The 22172-nt window shown below is 59.0% G+C and overlaps 1 long non-coding RNA gene across 3 annotated transcripts; it reads right to left on the reverse strand.

The window, feature by feature from the left end:
- Positions 1 to 10540: 10540 nt before the first annotated feature.
- Positions 10541 to 21244, reverse strand: LOC141277330 (uncharacterized). 3 transcript variants are annotated; one of them, XR_012328513.1, is made up of 4 exons: positions 21087 to 21244; positions 18417 to 18517; positions 18058 to 18230; positions 10541 to 10742 (listed from the first exon to the last, which is right to left on the reverse strand). It is a non-coding gene; the product is annotated as an uncharacterized lncRNA (long non-coding RNA). The 3 variants fall into 3 exon arrangements; XR_012328514.1 differs by lacking the exon at positions 10541 to 10742 and adding an exon at positions 16896 to 17089; XR_012328515.1 differs by lacking the exon at positions 10541 to 10742 and adding an exon at positions 16901 to 17003.
- Positions 21245 to 22172: the final 928 nt, after the last annotated feature.

Here is a 22172-nt window from a genome sequence, read left to right on the forward strand (position 1 = left end):
ATTCTCTCGCGCATATAGCCTCCCTTTGCCATATTCTCGCGCGCGCTCTTTCCAGCGTCCCCGCCCGGGCAGGGGAGCACCCGGCAGAGGCGTGCCGCTTTCCTTCCATGCCTCCGTCTTAAAGAGCGCCACGAGGGGGAGGGGAGGGCCGGAGGAGGAAGAGGAGGAGGAGGAGACCGAGAGGGCGCCCGGGAGGCAGGGCGCGCGCACACGCCGAGGGACGCGCGGAGGGTACGAGCCGCGCAGCGAGCGCAGAGCTTCCTCGGCCGCCGGGCGCCCCCCTGCCGCCCCATGCTGTGCTCCATGGCGAACTCGGGCTGCCTCCTGCTGTCCAACTCCGGCAGCATGCTCCCGCACTCCGTGCCCTGCCCGCCCGCCTTCCTCTACCTCCAACAGGTAAGCGGCCCCCGGCCCGCCCGGCCCCGGCCCCCCGCCCGGCGCACGTGCGCCCCGCGCCGCCACCCACACCCGCACTTGGCCGCCTCCGCGCCGCCGCGGGGGCCCAGCTGCGCTCCCCGCGTCATGGCGCCGGGGCCCGATGGGGGGAACTGCGCCCCTGCGCGGCGGCCGAGCGCGGGGTCGCCTGCGGCGCGCGCGGCGCGGGGCCGGGGGCTGGAGTTTGGGGTGTCGCTCGCAACTTTTCCGAAGGCGCGGGAGGGGGCGGCGGGCGGAGTCTCGGGGGAAGCCGGAGGGGAGGGGGTGAGGATTCTCGGCGCCCTGGTCACTTTGGGGAACTTCGTGCCGGGCCGCGGGGGCGAGGAGCGGGGCCTCTCTCTGGCCGGTCGGGAAAGCCTGGGGGCCGCGCGGAGGCGGCGGCGGGGGCGCGGAGCTCTACTGCAGCGGGGACCGCGCGCCGGCCTCGGGGAAGGCGGGCCACCCGCCTGATGGGGCTGACGAGGGAGGCCCCTGGAGCTCCGACTGGGGAGGCGGCTGGGCCAGAGTTTTGCAGTCTGCGGGGCTGCGCAGGAAGCTCGGGCTGGCAAGGGGGTGCAGGAAGCCAAGCGACTCTGAGCCCCCAAATCCTCAGGGCTGCCCACGGGGAGATGCGCGCAGAAAATCAGCTGCCGCCTGCCTGCTGGCCGTGGTGTGGAAGGCGGGGGTCCTGCGATCCCACCCAATGCGGAATCAGTGGGGACATTGCAATGGGGACAGAGCGGGGACTCCCTCGCCTCCCCCAGGTCCCATGGCCTCTCGGGGCTGCAGTTCCCAGTGCCAGCTTGGCCAGAGCCAGCTGGGGGGCTGCAGTACCTTGCCTCACCCACCCCGGCTGCCCACACCTTACGACCTGCCCTCCTCTGCGGCGCTGTGGGGCTGCCTTCTTTATCTTTAGCATCCTCAACCCCTGCTTGGAACTGCAGGGTCGGGGTGACTGCTTGGGGAGTTCTGGGGCTTGAAGGGGGAAGACAGTGAAGCCGAGAGAGCTTCAGGCTGACCATCCTGGGGCCTGCCTGACCCGGCGGCCGGGGGTGGGGGGAGGGGGCGGGGCGTGGGGACTCCCATGGAACCAGGTCTGCACCCTGGGCTGGATGTGGAGATGGGAGGCAGAGGGCAGGGGGTGCCACCCCAAGGCTGACGGCCAGGGTCAGGCCAGGCCTAAGTGAACATGTTCCTCCACCACCTCCCCCATGGGTATGTTTGAAGGGAGGATGGCAGAAGTGTGTGTTGCTTGGAGATAGGGAGCGGTCCAGGTGGAGCTGGGCCTTTGTATGGTGGGTTCTTGTCCTTTTGTGCCCCTTTGGCCTCTCCAGGGAGCCAAGAAAGAGAGAGCCATCGGAGGTGGCTCAGCAGGAGCTGGGGACACGGCAGACAAAGATGGGGTCCTCGGCTGAGCCAGGGCAGCTCTGAGTCCCCAGGCTGCTGGGCGCCTGGGTCGGCCCCTTACACAGATGCACGCAGCAGGAATTGACAAATGTCAGTAACTGCAGAGGAAGGGACAGGGGACTGACTGCACGGTTGGGAGCAGAGGGTGGTCGGGAGCAGAGGGTGGCCAGAAGCAGCCTGCAACCCGGAGCCCTTGGTCCTCGGCCGCACCTTCCCTAGGACCACCTGTGATGTCTGAGCAGTCCTGGACACAGCCCAGTGACAACAAGAGCCGCTGAGAGGGCCCCCATACCCCCAGGCAGCGGGCATCCAATTCCAGGCCGGGGCCGACTCACAAAATTCCCCATCGTCATTGAGTCGCAGGCGATCAGGCTGAACCTCGCGGGTCAGCCTCCCAGTGCCTCCCAAACTTCCATGAGCGCAGGAATCCCTTGGGGATCTCTGAGGTGGGGCTGTGAATCTGCATTTCTAACAAGCTCCCAGGTGGTCATGGGGCCCACCACTCAAAGTAGCCAGGATCTGCCCCACCGCCAGCCCCACTGGCAAGAATGCTCTGGGCTGCAGGAAGAGGCTTCCATAGGTAAAATGTAAAATTGGAGACCAGTCCACAGCTTATTGGCTGTGTTAGGCAAGTCAGTTCATCTCTCTGATTCTCAGGCTCTTCCTCTGAGAAACAGGGCAAAAGCACCATCCCCCCAGGTTGAACGGGAGGGTCAAGCTAAGATGAAGTAGCGGCAAGGCTCCAAAAAATGCCAGACATTTGGCATTGTCTTGATGGAGTCAGACCGGTGCTCATAGTTGGGATAAATGCATCAAAAAGACCGGGGGGCCAAGGTACCCAATTCGTCCAGTGCTGAGTGGACGCGTCCTCTACTGGTGGCATTTGGAGCTTTCTGTAGGGGCAGCAGGATGGCCAAAAGACCACAGCCGAGACAGACCCATCCAAAATGGGCATCCACCATGGGTAGAATTGTTTGTGGGAAAGCCAGAGTGTGCACCTTGGGCCAAGCTTTGAACACCCAGTTTCCTTCACAGCTGTTCTGCAAGAGATGGCCGTGTGTCTCAGCAGACTGGAAAAGATCTAGCCAGCCATTTCCTAGCCATTTGTGGAGACACATTTTTACAGGAGCACACGCAGCTCTGGTGGTCCAGGACCAATACCAAACAAATAGTGACATTTAGTTCAAGACCCCACTTGTCCCAAACCACCTTTGAAGTGAGACAGCCTCCCGCATCCCCTGGAAGTGGGGTCAGGGAGGCTCCGGCCCAGCCTCCGGAGTCAGAGCTTGCCTCCCCTGCAGGCTCCCACCGAGGGCTTGCAGGTCTTCCGCGTGAGTGAGCCCTGGTGCCCTGTGTAGGCTATGTATTCAGTCTCAACACACGTTTGATAACAGGGGCAGGAGCAAAAGACGTGAAATCAAGCAAGACCAGAGACGTGGTTTTCGGCGCATTAAGATGCAGGGTTTAAACAGGCAAGCTTTTGAAACATAGCCTTTCGAACTGGAAATGAGAAAATAAAACCTCCACCAAGAGAATTCCGTTCTCTCTGTTAAAGCATCAACCTTTCCCCGCTGCATGGGCTGGACCCCAAGTGTGCTGAGCATGGGGCCGGGTCCCCTCTGAGACGCAGCAGCGCTATAATTAATTAGAGGAGCTTGTTGTCGGGCGTCCCTTCTCCCAGCCTCTCAGCCGTGCTGGTATTTTTCAGAGTTGTAACCATCCGAGGCAGGACTTCAGGTCACCCGACACCAGGAGAAATCCAGCTGCGGTTTGGGCTCCGGCATTTGTTCAGAGCTCACCCGAGCGGCCCGGGGCCTCACTCAGGTTGTGCCCCACAAGGCCTGGCCTTGGTTTCCCCACCTGCCCAGCTGGCCGCCTGGGGGCTCTGGCTCTCTGTGAGTACCTCGGCCCCCTGCAGGGCAGCCCAGAGCCGTGGTCCCCCACATCTGGTCCCTGCTAGGGATCCAAGGATGGGACACAGAGAGGCTGTTGTCCTGGTGCATTGCGGCCAGCGAGGGGTGGGGCCGAACCTGATCACCTTTCATAGCAAGAAGTACCTCATCTGGAAATCCAGAATACCAGCAGGGTTCCCTCAGAGGCCCCAGTCTGGGCTCCAGCAGAAGAAAGTTGTAGAGAGCGGGAAGAAAAACCCGCAGGCCCACAAAATGGGATTTTTTGTCACGGTAATTACTTATTATTAAGCTGCAGTGTCCTATAAAAGAGAATCTTATCACCACATCCAGCTGGGAAGCTGGGAAATCCCTCGGGGGAAGACAGAGATGTAAGTGCCCTCAGTTTTCTAAAAAGGAGTATTGGTGACAGAGGAGGGGACTGTGCTGGCAGGTTGCCAGCAGGCCGGAGAGGGACCAGACCCTGGAGGATGGGAACGTTGGGGGCCTTCCCGAGGGCTGTGTTTAGAGTTCTGTCCATCTTATCATCTTCATGTTCTTAATCAAGGTGAAATCACAGATGGCCTCAGTTGTCATTGGCATAAACATTGCCAGAAACCGGAAGTTTCCGTGGAGGATGTGGTGTTTCCACCCAGCTTCCTGATGGGAGACAGATTGTTTCTTGGAGTTGGTAGCAAAAAACATTCCTTCAGGGTGTGGAACCCAAAGGCTCCTCGGGGAGGCCAGGGAATTCTGGGGTCTGTTTTGAGATTCGTTAGGAAGCTCTGCTCTTATTAACAATCATTCTGTTTGGGGTAGCCATGCTGCTAGTCACAGGAATTTTTAATGAGGATTAATTACCGTAGCAAAGGTAGCACTGCTTCTTACACCTTCTTGACACGCCTGGGCATCTTGTCTGTGTTCCTGGGCTGTTGGCATGTCACCGTGGTGTGATTCTGGGAACCCCGTCTGAGACACACATGTTCATGGTGACATAACATGCCTGTGAGTGCACCCCAGCCGGGGCGCAGGGACAGGCACAAAACAGCAGCTTCTCCACCTGCGTCGTCAGAATTACGTGCTATTGAGGTCTGTTCCAGTGGCCGGAGCCACATGCTAAAAATTATCCTGTGAACTGGAGAATTTAACTAAACCAGTAGTTGAGGCCCCACGATGCTCATTCCAAATTGAGCCACCTGGTCAGGGAGCCCTCGCCCCCCGCGCCCCCAGGGAATCCTTGGGGACCAGAGATAGCGCTGTTCTAGCTGCCCATGCCTCATACTTAGGGGGAAACCAACTTACTCTGGTGTCGTGTGGTTGCCGAAGTAACTCGGTTATTTCTATGGTTCCCCCTCAGTTTTTGCTCGTTGGCAGCTCTCGTTGGTCCCCGAATCTGCTGAGTGAACGTGCGCGTTTTGTAGTTGAGGAAACTACGGCACAGAGAGGTTAGGTAATGGCTAACTCGTAAAGCCCCCGACGAGGGACTTCCCTGGCGCTCCAGCGGTTAAGACTCCAAGTTTCCAGTGCAGGGGCCACAGGTTTGATCCCTAGTCAGGGAACTAAGATCCCACATGCTGCGGGGCGCAGCCAAAAATAAATAATAAAGCCCCAGCCGGACCCCAGCCTCACACATCTAGTGAGGAACAAGGACCCTCCAGCCACTTTCCGCGCCACGCACAGAAGAGAAGTAAGTCAGCTGCAGCCTTGAGTTGGGGAAGGTGGAAGCAGCCTGCCTCCGAAACCCGAGGGTCCTGGCCTATCGTATCTTTCTCCTTGGGGTGAGTGGGTTTCTCTGAAGAGGGAGGAGCGAGGAGCTGTGTCTAGCTGGATGGGCGATAAGCGTGGCAAGGAGTGGTGGCCGAGGGGGAATCCAGCCCCAGGCATGGACGGAAGGTCGCCTAGTGTAGGATGTTCAGACCCAGCAAAGCGTGAAGGCTGGGCAGAATCGAGCAGCCTCAGACCCCCGGCTCTGCTGTGGGGCCTCCCTGCCCCAGAGGTGTGGGTGCGTGGGGCTGGGTACGGGCTTCACGGGGGCAGAGGAGCTGGCATGGCAGGCGTGGGCTAGGCCAGTTGGCATGCTGGGAGGGCAGCAGAGGGCAGGAAAGAACGCTGCAGCCGGGAAGACCGTGCCTGCGGCCTGTCCTCTCCCCCTGGCACAGCCAGGTGCCCACAGCCTGCCAGACCAGTGGGCAGGCACTGAGCCACACAACTTGGGGGTCGCAAAACGCCGCCATCCTTGGAGGAGGCGAGGCTGAGGTCCCAGCCCAAGTGCCCTCTGTCTCCTGTCCTCGGTCCTGGGGATGGACACCTGCAGGCAGCTCAGAGCAGAGTACCAGGTTCCTGGGGGAGGGCGGGAGGCTGGCAGGGCTTCTAGCCAGCTCTGGGGTGGCACCTGGCACCCAACTGGAACCCGGGCGAAAGGCAGTGGTCCCACAGGCAGGCAGATGTCAGGAGGGAGGTCGGCAGCTGGGGGCCTGCCTGTGACCGGGGCTGAGTCCCACCCAGGTGTCTGAAGCAGCAGCGCACTGCGGGCCTGCAGAAGGGGCTCCCGTACTCCCCGAGGGCGGGGCTTTGCGGCCACCCCGGACCGCTGGGGGCTCCATGAGGCTGCACGTTGCTGTCCCTCCTCCTGCCTCTCGTCCAGCACCTCTCTCTGTGCCTCCCCCAAGTCCTCAGCCTTTCTCTTCTACCTTCATGTCAATGGTTGCCCCTAGAATATTCCCTGCCGCTGGACCTCTGCCGCCCTCTCCTCCCCTTCCCCTGGCCTACTTTCTCGCCTCTCTTGTATTCATTTTCTGTTTTCCCCTTCGCCCCCGACTTCCTCCCAGGGGATTCCAGCCCCTTCTCATCCCCCAGACTCTGGCCAGCCCGTGCAGCCCCCTCCGGCTCCCTCCATGGCCTGCCAGCCCACGGGCCAGACTGTTATGTGGTCCCGTCAGGGGCTGCACATGCGTTACAAATTGCATCTCCATGGGATCACAGGTCTTTTGTGTCACCAGCACAGCTGAGCGTGGTCCTTGGTGTCCAGGACCCCCAGGGGGAGCAAGTCCAGTTCTGGAAGGAGACCGGGTGGGGCTGGGACTTGGGCTTGGGCAGGAGGCCTCGGCTGCTCTGGGGAGCCCTGGGTGGCTCTGGTGCCAGCCCACCTGCCACGGTGGGGTCCCCACCAGCCGCAACAGGGATGGGCCGGCAGCCTCTGAGAGGCAGTGGAGGCTAGTCCTGTCCCCGCCCCCGTACACCCCCCAGCCAGGGCTCCAGCGGGCCGGCACGGTCTTCATCCCCCTGGGATCTTTGAGCAGCTCAGGGAGTCGACAGAGAAGGAGAGGCGCAGGAGGTCGGCAGCCACAATTATTTATGGAGCGGCTGTTTGTGCCAGGTTCTGCAGAGGGCCCTGGGTGTAGAGTTGGGAATGAGAGCCCCCTGTCCTCCGCTTCCTGGGGCTCACAGGCCCAACTCAACCAAAGTAAACTGGTTCTAAGAGCAGCACACGTCTCCCCCGCCGTGGCTGTGAGGGCACGTCCAGAGCCCAGCCGGGTGGCCTGACAGGGGAGCCAGCCAACGCCTTCCCTTCCCGGCCGGAGCTTCTGTGTCCAGGCGTCTAGGCTGGGGTTTTACATCACCTTTCCTTCCCTTCCAGGGGGCTTTTCGGGCTGCAGAGGCCCCTGCTTGCTCCCCCCAGCCTGTACCTACCCCGTCACCACCCACCCAGGCGTGGCGTCCAGCCTCTTAATCACTGCAGCGGGCGGCTCGGGTGTGCCCGGGTGTGGTGAGTCAGCTCCGCGTCTGGGGAACGTGGGGAACTTGTCCACAGGGGCAGTGGGGAGCCCGGGTGGACTCGCGGGAGAGGCCTGGCCCCCGGAGCCCCCGAGGCAGGAAGGAGGCTGCTTTGTCCTGCTCCCCAAGCCAGTGCAGGGCTGGTCCCATGCAGACCCCCAAGGTCACCCACACCAGGTGGTCCTGAGAGGAGCTGTCCCACACCAGCCTCAGAGCGGCTGCCGGGCCCACAGTGTCACCCCCGGAGGGGGACGGGTGGAGGCAGACGCTGCCTGTCCTGGCCCCTCAGCAACCGGCACTGTGGCCTAGAGCACACTCTGGTCTCTTGGGGCCTTTGGGGCTCATCTGCAGAGCGAGGGTACAGTCAACAAATGTCAGGACGCTGGGGGTTGAGCCAAAGTACAATCGAACCGCAGTGCCAGGGCCCCCTGCGTGTCACCTGCCGGGCGTCCTCCCTGCCTTCACGGAGCTCTTGCTCCAGTCCGGAAGGGAGGGGACGGATCCACAGAAAGGCAGATACGAAGGCTGACAGACAGACGCGGACGTGGAGGACACGGAGTGGGGGCTGTGGTGGGGCAGCAGGGCCCCCCAAGAGGGCCGAGAGCACTTAAGCTGAGCTGGGAAGCAGAGGCAGCAGCGCCAGGAGTCAGGCTGTGTTCTGCTGGGACTCGTGCCCACATCCTTCCCGGGAGGACCCTGTGCCCAGATCATGGCTCCCAGAGCACAGTCTCACTTAGACAAATGTCACCTGTGCCCGTGCTGTGCTAAGGGGGCTGAGTGTGTGTGTGAGTGTGCAAGAGCACATGTGTGAGTGAGGTTGTATATTGTGTGCATGTGGGTTGTGTGTTGTGTCTGTGTATGTGCGGGGTTGTTGTGTGTGTTGAGAAGCCGGAAGAGAGCTCGGGGCAGTTCAGCTTCTGTGTGTGGTGAGTGCAGAGCGGATACAGGTGTGGGGAAGGGTCCCAAGAAGACGTCCACAGAAACCGTCCGCATAGAAGGTGGGTGGTGTGAAACTTAATCTGTCTTGAGCTGCAGGGTGAGGTGCGGTGGGGAAAGGCCTAGATTAAGAATCAGGAACATTCAAGTTTTTTTTTTTTTTTTTTTGTCTGCATTGGGTCTTCGTTGCTGCGCGTGGGCTTTCTCTAGTTGCGGTGAGCGGGGGCTACTCTTTGTTGTGGTGCGCGGGCTTCTCATTGTGGTGGCTTCTCTTGTTGCGGAGCACGGGCTCTAGGTGCACGGGCTTCAGTAGTTGTGGCTCGTGGGCTCTAGAGCGCAGGCTCGGTAGTTGTGGCACACGGGCTTAGTTGCTCCGTGGCATGTGGGATCTTCCCGGACCAGGGCTTGAACCCGTGTCCCCTGCATTGGCAGGCGGACTCCCAACCACTGCGCCACCAGGGAAGTCCCAACATTCAAGTTTTGATTGCAGCGCTGCCTGAACTGCCGTTCTCCTCCTGGGTCTCATTCCCTCATCAGTGAGCAAATACGCAGGACCAGGTCAGGGCTGCCCAGACCAGGAAGTGGGGTTAGAAATGGAGAACATATGTGTGGGTTTTTTCCATCCCAATTGTCATATTTTGGGGGGGAAGTTACTGCCAAACCATGGTGTGTTCAAAGAAGGGCGATTAGGAGCATCAGCTAAACGTATCCGGGAGATTCAACCCGGATCCCGGCTGAGGTCAGCAGGTTGGCACGTAAGGGAGAACAGACCCTCCCCACCTGGACAGGAGCAGAGGGTGGGAACAGGCAGTGGGTTTAGAGAAAAATCTCTAAGAACATTTGTAACTGGCATCTCCCAGCTTGAGCATTGGTTGTTACGTGAGGTAGTAAGTTGCCTGTCATCAGAGGAATGCAACAGAGGCTGACTGGTTCTCTCCTTCAGAGGCTCTAGAGCAATGCTGTCCGATCAAAATATAACGTCAGCCAGTAGGAAAGTTTACATTTTCTAGTAGCCACTTAAAAGAAGTGAAAAGAGACAGATGAATTGCAATACATTTTTTTAAACCCAATGTATCCCAACTATCAACCCATCACCTATGATCAATGTGAAATAATCAATGAGGTAGTTTGCATTCTTGTTTTCGTACTAAGTCTTTGAAATCTGATGGAGGTTGCACACGTACGGTACATCTCCACTCAGACTAGCCACGTTTCCAGGGCTCAGTGCTCACGGAGTATTGTGATTAACATGCTGGGCAGATCCAGAACTTTTCCATCATCGCAGGAAGTCAGCTCTAGGCCTCGCTGCTCAAAGCCTGGTCTGCGGACCCGCAGCACAAGGAGCCAGCTAGAAACGCAGATCCCCGGGCTCTCCAAACCTCCTGCGTCTGAATCGGCGTGGAGTGGGGCGTCTGGGGGAGTCACACTGCTCCAGAGCTTGGTGCGTTTCAGGGGATGTGGATGGGGTGGCCTTCGGATCCCTGTCGTAGCTACAGGTCTCAGAGCCCCACTGGCCCCCACTGCCTGTCTACAGGCTGGCTGTGTCCTTGACAACATCTTCACCTACCCTGGCAAAGTGGGATAACTAGGAAGCTAAGTGTAGTAACTTTTCTCATAAAGATCAATCTATTGACTTTTGTGTGTAAAATAACTGTTTTAGTTAAGTGACGGTGATACCCGCTGTTCACGTTTTCAATGTCCTTATTTAGTAAAATAAAAGGTTGGCAATTCAAATCCTCCACCACCCTTCTTTTGAAAATACATTTTACTAAGTAGCCCTCTTCAACAGTCTGGAAACCAGTGATCTCGAGCAGGAATCCTTGAGCCAAATCCAACCTACCGTCTGTTTTTATAAAAAAAAGTTTTGTTGGAACACGGCCACGTTCGTTTGTTCACGTGCTGCCTGTGGCAGCTTTCACGCCACAGCGGCAGAGTTGAGCAGATGCAACAGAGACCACGTGGCCTGCAAAGCTCAAAGTATTTGCTGGAAAAGTTTGCTGGGCTGGAGGTTGCTCCGGCACAGAGCAGCGCTGCCCATAGAGGTACAATGGGAGCCCCACGTGATGCTGCGTTTTCTAGCAGCCACGTTGACCAGCATGAAAAGACAGGTGAAATTCATTGTAATGATATATTTTATTTCACCCAATCCAAAATATTTTCATTGCAACATTTAATCAATCTAAATATGATGGAGGGACTTCCCCGGCGGTGCAGTGGTTAAGATTCCGCAGTTCCAATGCAGGGGACGCGGGTTTGATCCCTGGTCGGGGAACTTAGATCCCACATGCCGAGCGGCCGTAAAATAAAATAAAATGATCCATTCTAAAAAGAAAAAGGAATATGATGGAGATTTTTGGCCTTCTTTTTCATGCTAAATCTTCAAAGTTCACTGCGTATTTTTCATTCACGGCTCGTCGCGCGTCGGACCAGCCAGATTTCAAATGCTCAGTAGCCACATGTGGCTGGTGTCTGCCCTAGTGGACAGCACAGGTCTGGAAGGAATGAGGTGAGTTCCAACTGGGGCATCTGGGAAGGAAGCTGAGAGGAGCTAGGCTCTTCCCTGGGTGTCAGTGGGGCTGAGACCTGCAATAGGTGAGTCTGTGGGCAGGACCATCCCACAGGGAGCCAGCAGTTTATATGGAGAGACAGAGAGTTGAGTGTGTTCAGGGCCGGTTCCTGGACTGCCTGGAGCGTGAGGGTGAGAATGATGATGGGACTGGTTCCGAGTCTAGGCTGAGAAATTTGGACTGTTTTCAGTAGGTAATAGGGAGCCACGGAAGGTCTTTGAGCAGGGCAGTGACATGATCAGCTCTACATGTAAGGAAGATGAATCTGGGATGGAAAGGAGACTACAGACCAGGCAACAGCCAGGACCAAGGCTTGGGCAAGAGATGATGGGGCCTGACCCAGCAGGCAGTGGGGATAAGGTGGGTGAACAGGAAGATTTTGCAGAAGAGGTGTGCCCCAGACATGCTAACAGATGGGTCATGGAGAAGGAGGGTCCCTGCAGAATTGGTGGTTTCTGGTTTAGGGTTGGCACTGATGTGGGGTGAGTGGGTTGCTCTGGTGGCCGTGGCCTTAACCACGTGATCTCAGCCCTCGTGAGCCCCCGGGCCCTGGCTCCTTGGTGGAGAAAGTCTTCCCCCCTCCCTCACCGGCACAAGAGTCCTCCTGTGAGCTCCAGGGCAGGCCGCATGCCCCAGCAGAGGACCCTCGGGTCCTGCCCTCTCCTCCAGCCTCCTTTCAGGTCTGTTGGGACAGACCAGGGCAAGTGCCCCAGACAGATGTGAACATCTGGCTGTGCCCTTCTGGACACTTGGCACCTTCCCCTCATGTCCTCCCGAGACAGTCCCTGCTGTCCGACCATCCCCAGAATAAACGTGCTCCAGGGTGCATTTGCAAGGTAGATGGGAAGGCAGCTCCCTGGCTCCAGAGGAAGCAGTGGCCCCACGTGCCCCAGCCGCAGTGTCCCCGAGCCACTGTCACAAACACCTGGCCAGGGAGGTGCATGTCAGGGGCTGGGGGCAGGCAGCCTCCTGGGTGGAAGGGGAGGGGAGCAGAGCATCCCAGGAGGGACGGAAAGGTCACAGGTCACCTCTGTACCACCTGGGAGGGCCTCACAGACAAGGAGACCAGGTCGATTCCAGGCATGGAGCCTGGTGGGGAAAACACATTGGGAAGGGAGTGAAGCAGAGGTTACCTGAAATGGGCTGGGGCTGCGCTGCCTACCTGAACAGGAAGATGTGTGTTTCTCCCCAGGCGGTTCCAGCCTCCTGGCCTTTGTTCTTGTGTCTTTTGCCGGGAGTGCCAGTCCCCAGACACTCGCCTGACATGCGTTCTCATTTCCTCCAAGACTTTGTTCTCTCTCTTGAGACCCTTGTTGACTGTTATTAAGCCATTTAGAAGTGCAGCCACCCCTCCTCATCTTTCTCCCTCGCATCCCCTTTGCTATACTTTTCTTCGTAGCATTCGTGGATTTCTGACATCACATTTCACTTCTTTGTTTGCCTCTACCAGGGCAAGGACTGTTGTGTTCACTGTGTTTCCCAAGCACCTAGGACAGTGCCGGCTACATGAAGATGCTCAGTAAACGTTCACTGTGTGATTGAGGTCTGCCCTCCCTCTGCGGGCAGCCTCGGGGAGCAAAGGGTCTGTTTTCTGTTTTACCCGCCGCCCTTTCCAACACCCCCAGCCGGGCAACCCCTCCAGGCCCAGCCACCTGAGCAGCCAGCTGGCAAGTGGCTAAGTGGCCACAAGTGACAAAGATGGGGCAGGTCTTCTGTCACAGCCTCTGTGGGGCTTAGAGGCTCAAAGGGCGGGAAAGCTCAGGGGCGAGGGGGCTGGCAGGGAAACTTGGCTCTTTTATTCCACCACCCCCTTCCTCCTTCCGTCCCTCCTTCTCTCCCTCCTTTCTTTTTCTTTCCTTCTTTCTTTCTTTCTTTCTTTCTTTTTTTTTTTTTTTTTTTTTGCAGTACACGGGCCTCTCACTGCTGTGGCCTCTCCCGTTGCGGAGCACAGGCTCTGGGCGCGCAGGCCCAGCGGCCATGGCTCACGGGCCCAGCCTCTCTACGGCATGTGGGATCCTCCCAGACCGGGGCACGAACCTGTGTCCCCTGCATCGGCAGGTGGACTCTCAAGCACTGCGCCACCAGGGAAGCCCTCTTTCTTTCCTTTTTCCTAACCGTATAGTTCATATCTGTGGTTCTTTTTTTAATTGAGGTATAATTCACACGGCATAAAATATACCCTCATGAAGTGTACAGTTCCGTGGTTTTTAGTATATTCCCAAAGCTGTGCAACCATCTCCACTCTCTAGTTCCAGAACTTTGTCATTTCCCCCCAGAAGAAACTCCATGTGCGTTAAGCACCCGCTCCCCCTTCCCTCCAGTCCCTGACACCCCTAATCTGCCCTGTGTCTCTGGATTTCCCTGTTCTGGACGTTTCACTTCAACAGAATCATACAGGACGGGGCCCTTGTGTCTGGCTGCCGCTGTTACGTGGGCACTGGAGCAGGGCTCCCACAGCAGGGAGGTGCGGGCGCTGCCCTCAGAGGGCTTGCAGACAGTGGAAGCAGTGGCTTTCTGGTCCTGGGCTGAGTGTGGCCTGCAAAGTCCTCAGCTGCCCTTCCAGGGGCCTTGTGGGAGAGGCTCTCCCACTGCCTGCCCACACGTGATAGTGGGTAAGTCTGGGAGGAGGAGCCCCTGGCCAAAGAGGGGCGGCCCCTGACTCTCGCAATTCGTCTGAGCCTCGCCCCTGCCTAGGGCGTGCGTAAAGAAAAACCCAGACCCTCTGGCTTCTTCGGATGAAAGCCAGGCCATGGGTGCCCCGCGAGCAAGTGCTTGGGCTCGAGTGGATGTGAATGTCCATCCCTGACGTCTGAGAGCCAGTGGGGACTGCCGCTTCCACCCCGCGTGCAGCGTGCAGCTCCTCCGGGCTCACATCCCAAGGAGAAAGTGACGCCAGATTTCCCACGGTCCCGGCAGCGCGGCAGGGCCAGGGTGGCCATTTGAGGGGTCTCCGGGGCCTAGCAGGTAGCCTGGTGGGAGCCCGTGCGTGGTTTCCAAGGGTGACACGTGTACGTCTGAAACCTCCGCAGTGTGATTAAGCATTTGGGACTGTGGGTAGAGACGGAGTCGCTCTTCAGGCTAGAGTGTCAGCCCGAGACGCATGAGCCAACACACAGCCTGCGTGCCCCAGGCCTGGCTGGGCGCTAGGACAAGGCAGCTGGGAGGACGAACCAGCGTGCGGGCAGGCTGGCAGAGGAGGTGCAGGCTGTCCCTGCTGGGCCACCTTCACTGTCCCTGTCCCCGGGGCTGAAGGCAGGCAGAGCCTCCCGTCGAGCCCTGGTTGTCCAGAAGCCTGGCCTCCCTGGGCACGTCTGTGCTCTGCTCTGCCCTCTGTCAGTGCACTGGTCATGGTGGGCAAGTGGAAACTGGCAGGGTGTGGAAGGAGGGAGTGAGCTAGGCCTGCCTCTCCCCTGTTCAGTGACCCTGGCCCTTCTCCTTCCCGGGTCTCAGTTTCGTCCTGGGTCCTTGGGGGTAGCATTGCATCCAGTGGTGGGATAGATGACATGGTGCGGCCCGAGTGGCCAGCCCCAGGCCTGGGGTAGGGTCAGCCCTGGTGGACGTGGCCTCTTCTGTTGTTTAAAGCTCCAGATATATTAAATCCAGAAAAGGAATTGCTAAAATAAGGTCACAAAGTGTGTTGTTTATCTTCAATATTTCCATTTAGCAAGTTAACAGTTTAAATCCATGCTTGAGCAAAGGCAGTGTAATTGTGCTATTCCCAAGTTAATGATGGGATTTATTTTAATTTAGAATTGAAAATGTACATTGGAGGCCCTGCCTGGCCAAACGTTCCCTGCCTATGCAGTTCCTCGGGGGCCAGTGGGTGCTAGGGTGCCTGGGACAGGTCAGTGCCGCTCAGAGCTGGATGGCACAGAGGGCCTGGGCGTCCAGAGCCTTTGGGGCTTCCTGAGTCTCCCAGTGCCAGCTCTGCTGTTTTCCAGCTCCCCAAAATAAAGCACTGACCACCACCACCCAACCCGGCCCGGTGACTTACATCCAGCCAGGAACCCCCCCACCCTTCTGCAGTCGGAGAGCTGTTACCTATGCATTTTCCTCCTCCTTCCTCCTTGGAAGCTGCTAGAGCCTTTGGTGGGTTCTGTGCTGTCCCTGGGCCGGGGACTGGAATAGAGGACCCAGCAGCCAAGAGAGGCAGCTTCCCAAGGCTGCTCGGGCACCTCTGGCTCTGCTGTGGTGGCCCGGGTGGAGCTGGGCTTGAGGAGGCCCCAGGGCTGACTGGGAGAGTCTAGAGCAAGAAATCCAGGCAAGAGATGGACAGCTGTGCTGGGAAAACAGAGGCACCCACCAAGGGGCCCTCCCCCTGGGGATGCAAGCAGACCCTGGGCTGTGAGCAGGCTCAGGGTGAGGGTGCCAGCAGGGGAGAGGGTGAGAGGTCAGAAGACCGTGTGTCACCACCAGACCTAGGTGCAGTGCAGCGCGTGGGCACACACACCCCTCCAGATCAGTGCTGCCCTACAGGGTGCTCAGTAGAGACCCCAGAGAGGGCAGGGGCGGGAGGGAGCCAGCACTGCATTGCCTTGTGCCTGGCACTGCTCTTGTGAGTTTCCCAGCAGCCCCAAAATGTAGGTTGTGAGCCCATTTTACAGAAGACAAAAACTGAGGCACAGGGAGGATAAGAAAATGGGTGGGTGTGGGGGTGGTGTGCCCATCTTGCCCAGGTAGCCCTAGCCAGGAACTGGGACCCTGCCAGTGGAGTCCCCCTCCAAGCTTGGCTCCCTTGGTGTCCACATGGTCACTATTTTCAGGGTGTTTCCAGGTTCCCAGAAGCCAGGGGTTCCAGTCCCTTCCCCTTACGATTTTTCACAGTTTTGTCGAGGTATAACTTGCATGTCATAATACTCGACCACTATAAGGTGTACAATGCAGTAACTTTTCATACATGTAAACAGTAAGGTGGCCACAGAGAAATTCTGCAGAGGCAGAATTTCCGTTATTCGAAAACTTTCTTGGCGATTTCCCTTTGTTTTGACGCCCCAGGCAGACCTGGCTTGGGGCAGCCCTGGCAGGAGGGGTGATGGGCTCCGAGCGGCCTGGGACTTCCTCTGGCCGGTGAGTGCTAAGCCCAATTCAGTGGCTCTGGTGCACACTCTTCGGGGCTGGGCTGCTTCCCCCTGGACTGCAGTGCCAGGGTGTTCGATGTCACCAGGCTCTGCCCTCCCTCCGGACCATCCTGAATCCCCCCACCCCTTCCACAGCCTCGCCTCCCCGTGGGTGGCTCAAGGACTCCCCTCCATCCTCAGCTCAGAGCTAAGCCTACTTAATTCTTTTGATCTTGGTTCAGAAATCAGCCCCTCCAGCCATTCCCGCTGCTACTTTGCTGGGTCTGTGGCTCCGGAGTCGGAATCTCCGCTGCCAGCACCTGGTAGCGGGCTCCCCTGGCACCTGCCCTGGCCTGCTTTCCTGAGCACGCCCTGGGAAGGCCTGCTGTGGAGGAATCCCTGCTTGCCTGGGCTCTGTCTCGGTGGGCCCCCTGCCTGACCCCAGGAGGGAGGGGACCCCACCCGTGCCCGTGTCAGAACCTGCACCCCTCCAGGTTTCCCCACGCTTGGTCTGAAATGAGAACCAGAGGAAATCAGGAGACCTGCAGTTCATCTGTGAGCTGCATTGTGTTGGGGGCTCTTAATTAGACCTAATTAGACTAATTAACTTTCAAATGAGAAACTTGGATTGTTTTTCTCCTCTCTCTTTCTATTGCTTTCTCTTCATTCCCCTTTTGGAAAATGAAGCAAGGATAAATATTTGATCGGCTTGCGGCAGCCTGGAAGGTGGAAGCCCACCCAGGGGGCTGGGTGCAGAAGGCTCTGGAGGGCGGAAAGTGCATGCCACCCCTCCCCCCAATCCTTCTCCCCCACTCCCACCCCTCCCTACTCCCCCCTCCCCTCCCCCTCGGTTTGGCTGTTTTGTTCTGGGGCCCATGTCACAGGCATACTTCATCCTGGTTCTAGGAAGATTAAGGTGTGGCAGGTCTTTCCTTTAGCCGATGACGTGCATTTTGTTCCTGGCGCCAAGAGTGGAAGATGAGCGAGACGTGAGACATTAGGTCCCTTGGGTGAGACTGATGCCGGGAGAAGGGGGACAAGAGAGCTTCGGGGAAAAAAAAAAAAAATGGGGCTTCCCAGGTGGTGCAGTGGTTGAGAGTCTGCCTGCCGATGCAGGGGACACGGGTTCGTGCCCCGGTCCGGGAAGATTCCACATGCCGCGGAGCGGCTGGGCACGTGAGCCATGGCCGCTGAGCCTGCGCATCCGGAGCCTGTGCTCCGCAACGGGAGAGGCCACAGCAGTGAGAGGCCCGCGTAGCGCAAAAAAAAAAAAAGAGAGAGCTTCGGGCTCACCCTGCTCACTCTGGCCCGACCGCTGCCCCGCCATGGGCTCCCATCCCTTAGCGAGGAGAGCTGTCTGTGTTTTGATCCCCTGCCCTGCAGGCTAGGCCACCAGCGATGCTAGTTTCCTTGGGCAAAGGTGGCCATGCCCAAGACGTTAATTCTGCAGCACCTCCCTTCCCCAGACTGAAGGGGTGAAATGGTGCCCACCCCCTGGAGGGGATCTGACCGGGGGGGGGGAGCCCTGCCCTCCTTCCCCCAGAGGGAAGGCCCCCCAGCTGCTCACTTCTCTCTGTGGATCAGGGACAGGCCAGCACCTGCGTCTCGGGGGAATTTGCAGGGTAAGTGGAATGGCCCCGTAAGGAGCTCGGCCTGGGGCTGTCTCCCTACCGCACCCCCAGATGTAGCTTTGACATCCTGCCCCAGGGCCTGTCCACCTGCAGCCCCCGCCCAGGTGAGGACGGCAGCGAAGCCCACCCCTCCCGGAGGTTCCTTCCCTCACCTCATCTCACCTCCCCAGAACCTGATGCCAACACCTCCAGCTTTCGTACTCATTTCCCCTCTGCCTCCATCCCAGCTGCCAGGGTGATGGCCAGGGTGGGCCCTGCCAGCAGAGGCGGGCAGAAAGCCACTTCTGCTGATGTTCTAGAATGTGCTCAGGCAGCAGGGAAGGGGGCAGGTCCCACCCACCCTCGGAGCCGGGCCCCCTCGGTGCGGCCCCAGACTGTTTACCTGGCTCAGCAGAAGGGTCGGGCTTTGGCAAAGGCTCCGAGGAGGCCGGGCAGGGTGAGCTGTAGCAGGCTTGTCTGGACTCCATCTGGCCCAGAGCCGCCCACAGCACCTGGGCAAGGAGGAGCTGAGCGCAGGGAAACAGGTTCTGTATGTGGTGGCCCCTGGCAGCAGACCTGGTGAAAGTGGGGCACCCTGTCTGCAAGCCTTTTGCATTTGGCTGGGCAGGAAGCAGACCGGCACCGGCTGACCATCAGGGCCTCCATCTGGGCCTTCCCCCACCCAGACAGCCTTGAGCCCAGCAGTACACGGGCACCGGCAGGGAAAGTGCCCAGGCCCCTTGGGTGGGTTGGGCAGGGTACCTTCTTCCTTTTCAAATCCTTCCCCCCAGCTCTGGGGTTCCAGTGACTTGCTATCTTGCCTGAGTCTTCCCAGAAGGATGTTCTCCTGAACGATGGTACCCCTGAAGACAGAGGCCCAGCTCAGAGTCAGAAAGAAGCTGTACAGGATGCCCCCGGGCCTCTCCGCGGCCCCTCTCAGAACCATGCCCCAGCTTGTGGAGCAGACTCAGACCCTTGTTTCTGGGATCCGGGGTTCCCCCAACACTGGGTGTCGACACCTTGTCTTGACGCCCAAGGCACTGAGGGTCCGTGGCCAGCTCTGGCCGAGAGGGCAGGGCCGGGTGGCCCCTTTCCCCCCAAAAGGCCCCACGTGGGCCTGCTGCTGTCCCCTCGCAGAGTTTAGTGACAGGCTGCAGCTCTGTGTCTAACACAGAGGCTCAGCAGAGCCTCTGAAACTCGGTTCAGCAGGCGTGTGCACCGGCCCCAAGGAGGGACCGCAGGGCCAGAGAGGTGCAGGCGTAGGGGGAGAGGCGGCCATGCTCTGGGCTGGTCAGGAGGGGACGTTGCTTCTCCCTCCCAGCTTGAGCTTCTCGTTATGGGGCTGGGCATGGGCTGGGCATGCAGGGTGCATGGGCACCCCACAGTTTCAGCCCCCAGCTGTGACTCCCTCCCCCAGGCAGCCCTCACGGCTTGCTCGGGAACATCCCCTCAAGCTCTCTTGCACAAACCTCCGTCTCCTTGGCGACTTCCTCCTGCTCCAGGTGGCAGCAGGGATGCTCTGAAACGCTGCAGTTTGAGAACCACCAGATCCAGAAAGCATGCCTGGGTTTCTCCATCCCAGCCACCTTCATTTCCTCTGTTCTCTGCTCCTCAGTCCTGGGCTGCCTCACACAGATCCTCCCCGGCCTGCTCTCGGCCTGCCTGCCTGCCTGCCTGTCCCCCTCCACCCGCTGCAGACCCCGGCCTTGCCCGCCAGGCCTGACTCTGCGTTCCCACCCGTACCACCCGCCTCATGCCAGGGCTCTGTTAGCACAACTCCGTTCAAATGTCTGATTAGTCCTGAGGAGATCGAGGGGTCGGTTTTCCACAGCTCCTTCCTCTCCATTTAACTAATTTAACTGCACGATTGTTACAAATTTCATTTTATTATAGCCCTGCTTCTCAGTCCAATTGAATTACTAAAATCTCATTTTCTCAGAAGTGCTGAATATGTAATTAGAGGAAAAATTATGCCCCTGTCTGCCTATTCGGACGGTTCATGCATGTGTGCGCCGTACGCCATGTGACGGCCACACAGACGTCTCGTGTGCTGTGGGCTTGGCCGGAGGCGGGCGGAGGTCGGGGGAGGCGGGACACTCACGGTCAGCACCCTGCGGGGCGGCCCAGCGCAGCCATGTGGGTGAGAACACGTGTGCGCAGGCAACCCCACAACTGCAAGAGGGGAAAACCGCATTAACCCCCCGATTACAAATTAAACAGTATCTGTGGGCCATTGTAATTAAAGGGAAATTCGATTCTGTTCTAACGCTCCATTATGCCAGGCTCTGCGCGGTGAGGCTGGGCTGCTGCAGCTGGCTTAATGGGACCGGAGGTTACAGGGGGCGGGAACGTCAGCCCAGGGCTGTCCTTCTCCAGCACCTGGTGCTCAGCGGCGGGGCAGCGGGGGAGGGTGGCCGGGAGCTATTTTCTGATCTGCCTAGTCCCGGGAATTTCTTCCCATCTCTGCCCCTGAAGGGCTCTCTGTGATGGTGGCAAGATCTCCTTAGATAGCTGGTTTTGATGTTGTGGCCACTGCCTGCCCTCCAGGAGGCCCTGGTACCCCAGAGTGTGCTGGTGGGGGAGGGGCCACACAGGAAGTGCAAAGGCAGGGGAGGGTTCAGACCAAAGCTGCAGGAGCAAAGCTCAACCTTTGGGGAGAAAGCCCTTTGTCCCCCACGTGCCCAGGGAGACTCTCGGTGTCCAAAATGGGTGAGACTGGTCTGTAAAGACCAGTGAGACAGGATTGGGGTGCGTGCCAGAGCTGTGTGGGGTTTCTAGGCCTCTCTCAGACTTCCGTCGGGGGGTTCATTGGCATCAAGGGAGGGTCCTTGGTGTCCTCCCCCAACCTGACCCTGCACCTGGGCTCCAGGAGCACCAATATCTGTACATCTTGCCTCTGTGACTTGACCTCTGCTGGCCTCTATCTTGACCCTTCCTCAGCTCCCTCCTACACATCCATCAAGGCTCCAGCAGAGCCACCTCCTCCAGGGAGCCCCCCAAGTGCTCCAGGCCGGGTGACCTCATCACTGCCTGGCTGTATCCTCCATCCTCCCACAGCTTCAGATTCTCTGCAGAAGGGCCTGTACATCTGACTAAGCTGTAATTTCCTGGAAGACCAGGGCCAGATAGGCGTCTTATTCGGTGCCCAGCTCAATAGTGAATCTCAACTCCTGCCCCTCTGACTGCTCCGCGGGTCTCCGTTGTCCTTCTAAGAGAGTTCTCTGCAAGAGGAGTAGCAGATGGGATGGGGTGGGGGTGACTGGGGAACCCAGGCCCGGCTCCAGGGGAAGTGCTTGGACGGGAGAGACAGCAGCAGACCTGGTTACTGCTGTTCACCCAGAGGTTAGAACCTAGGCCTTGGCCTGCCCAGAGATCCATGGAGGCTCCATCCAGCTCTGATCCCCGCAGCCCAAGGTCTGTGTGCACACTCACCTGCTCGGCCTCTGTGCTGATTCAGGTGCTGACATGGCCCCGGGATCCACCCCTCACAAGTACCAGGAGAGCCGGGGTCTGCGGGGCCTGCCCTGGCTCCAGGCCGCCCTCCTCCTGTGTTGTCTGGAGAGCATCACGCGTGAGCTTTGCTCCGGGCCTGTGGCTGTATCTGCTCCCTAATCCCCAGCTTTATCTCCTCACCACAGATCCCGGGAGAATCCCCCAGAGCAGGGGCTAGACGCTCACTTATCACTCACACACAGCACAGTGCCTAGAAAGTCAGCCCAGCCCAGCCCAGCCCGCCAGCCTCCGCAGGCCTGGGGGGCCGAGCAGATCTGTTCTCTGTTTCATCCGCACTTCAAGAGAGGGCATGGGGGCGGCGCCGCTGAGTGGGGTTGCAGGAATGCTCACACGTGTGTGAAAACACACACACCTACCCCTCCCCTGAAGCCTCTGCACCATTTCTTGGCTGTCCCGTAAGGGAGGTGGGAATGCGACCAGCCTGGGGGGTGAGGGTGCAAGTGTGTGTGTACCCATGTGAATGTATGTGCGCATGAGTGGGTGTGAGACCAAGTGTCTTGCACCCCCAGGCTGTGGCACGTGGCAGCTGGGCCCCAGATGAGCTCCGGAGACTGGAGGGCAGGGTGTGTCTCATCCCATCAGCTGATTTGTCCATCTGTTTTCTTGTCCCCCAGAAGCCCGCCTGCAGCAGTGCGGAGGAGGGCGTGCGCAGAGTGTGCGCCCCCGGGCACAGGGGCTGAGTCTGACCCGGCCCTGGGAGGCTTGCCTGGCCCTGGCCACTTTGCCAAAATGAGTGCAGACCCCAAGCCCCACCCCTCCTCCCACCTTCACTCCCTGGACCCCTCCTCAGCCCTCCTGCCTGCTCCCTGTGGCCCCCTGCTCTTGGGCCGGGGGGTCAGGTGGGGAGTGGAGGTGGCTGGGCAGGTGGGTCAGACCCAGCAGCCCCCATGCAGCCACTCAGGCCTTTTTCGGGGGCCCTTGCCAGGTGGCCTCCTCCGTGGAGCTTGTCGCATCCCAGGGAGGGGAGGGGAGTATATAGGAGTACTGGGGTCCAGAGCCACTGCC

This window comes from Tursiops truncatus, chromosome 20 (assembly GCF_011762595.2).
Source record: "Tursiops truncatus isolate mTurTru1 chromosome 20, mTurTru1.mat.Y, whole genome shotgun sequence".
Lineage (NCBI taxonomy): Eukaryota > Metazoa > Chordata > Mammalia > Artiodactyla > Delphinidae > Tursiops > Tursiops truncatus.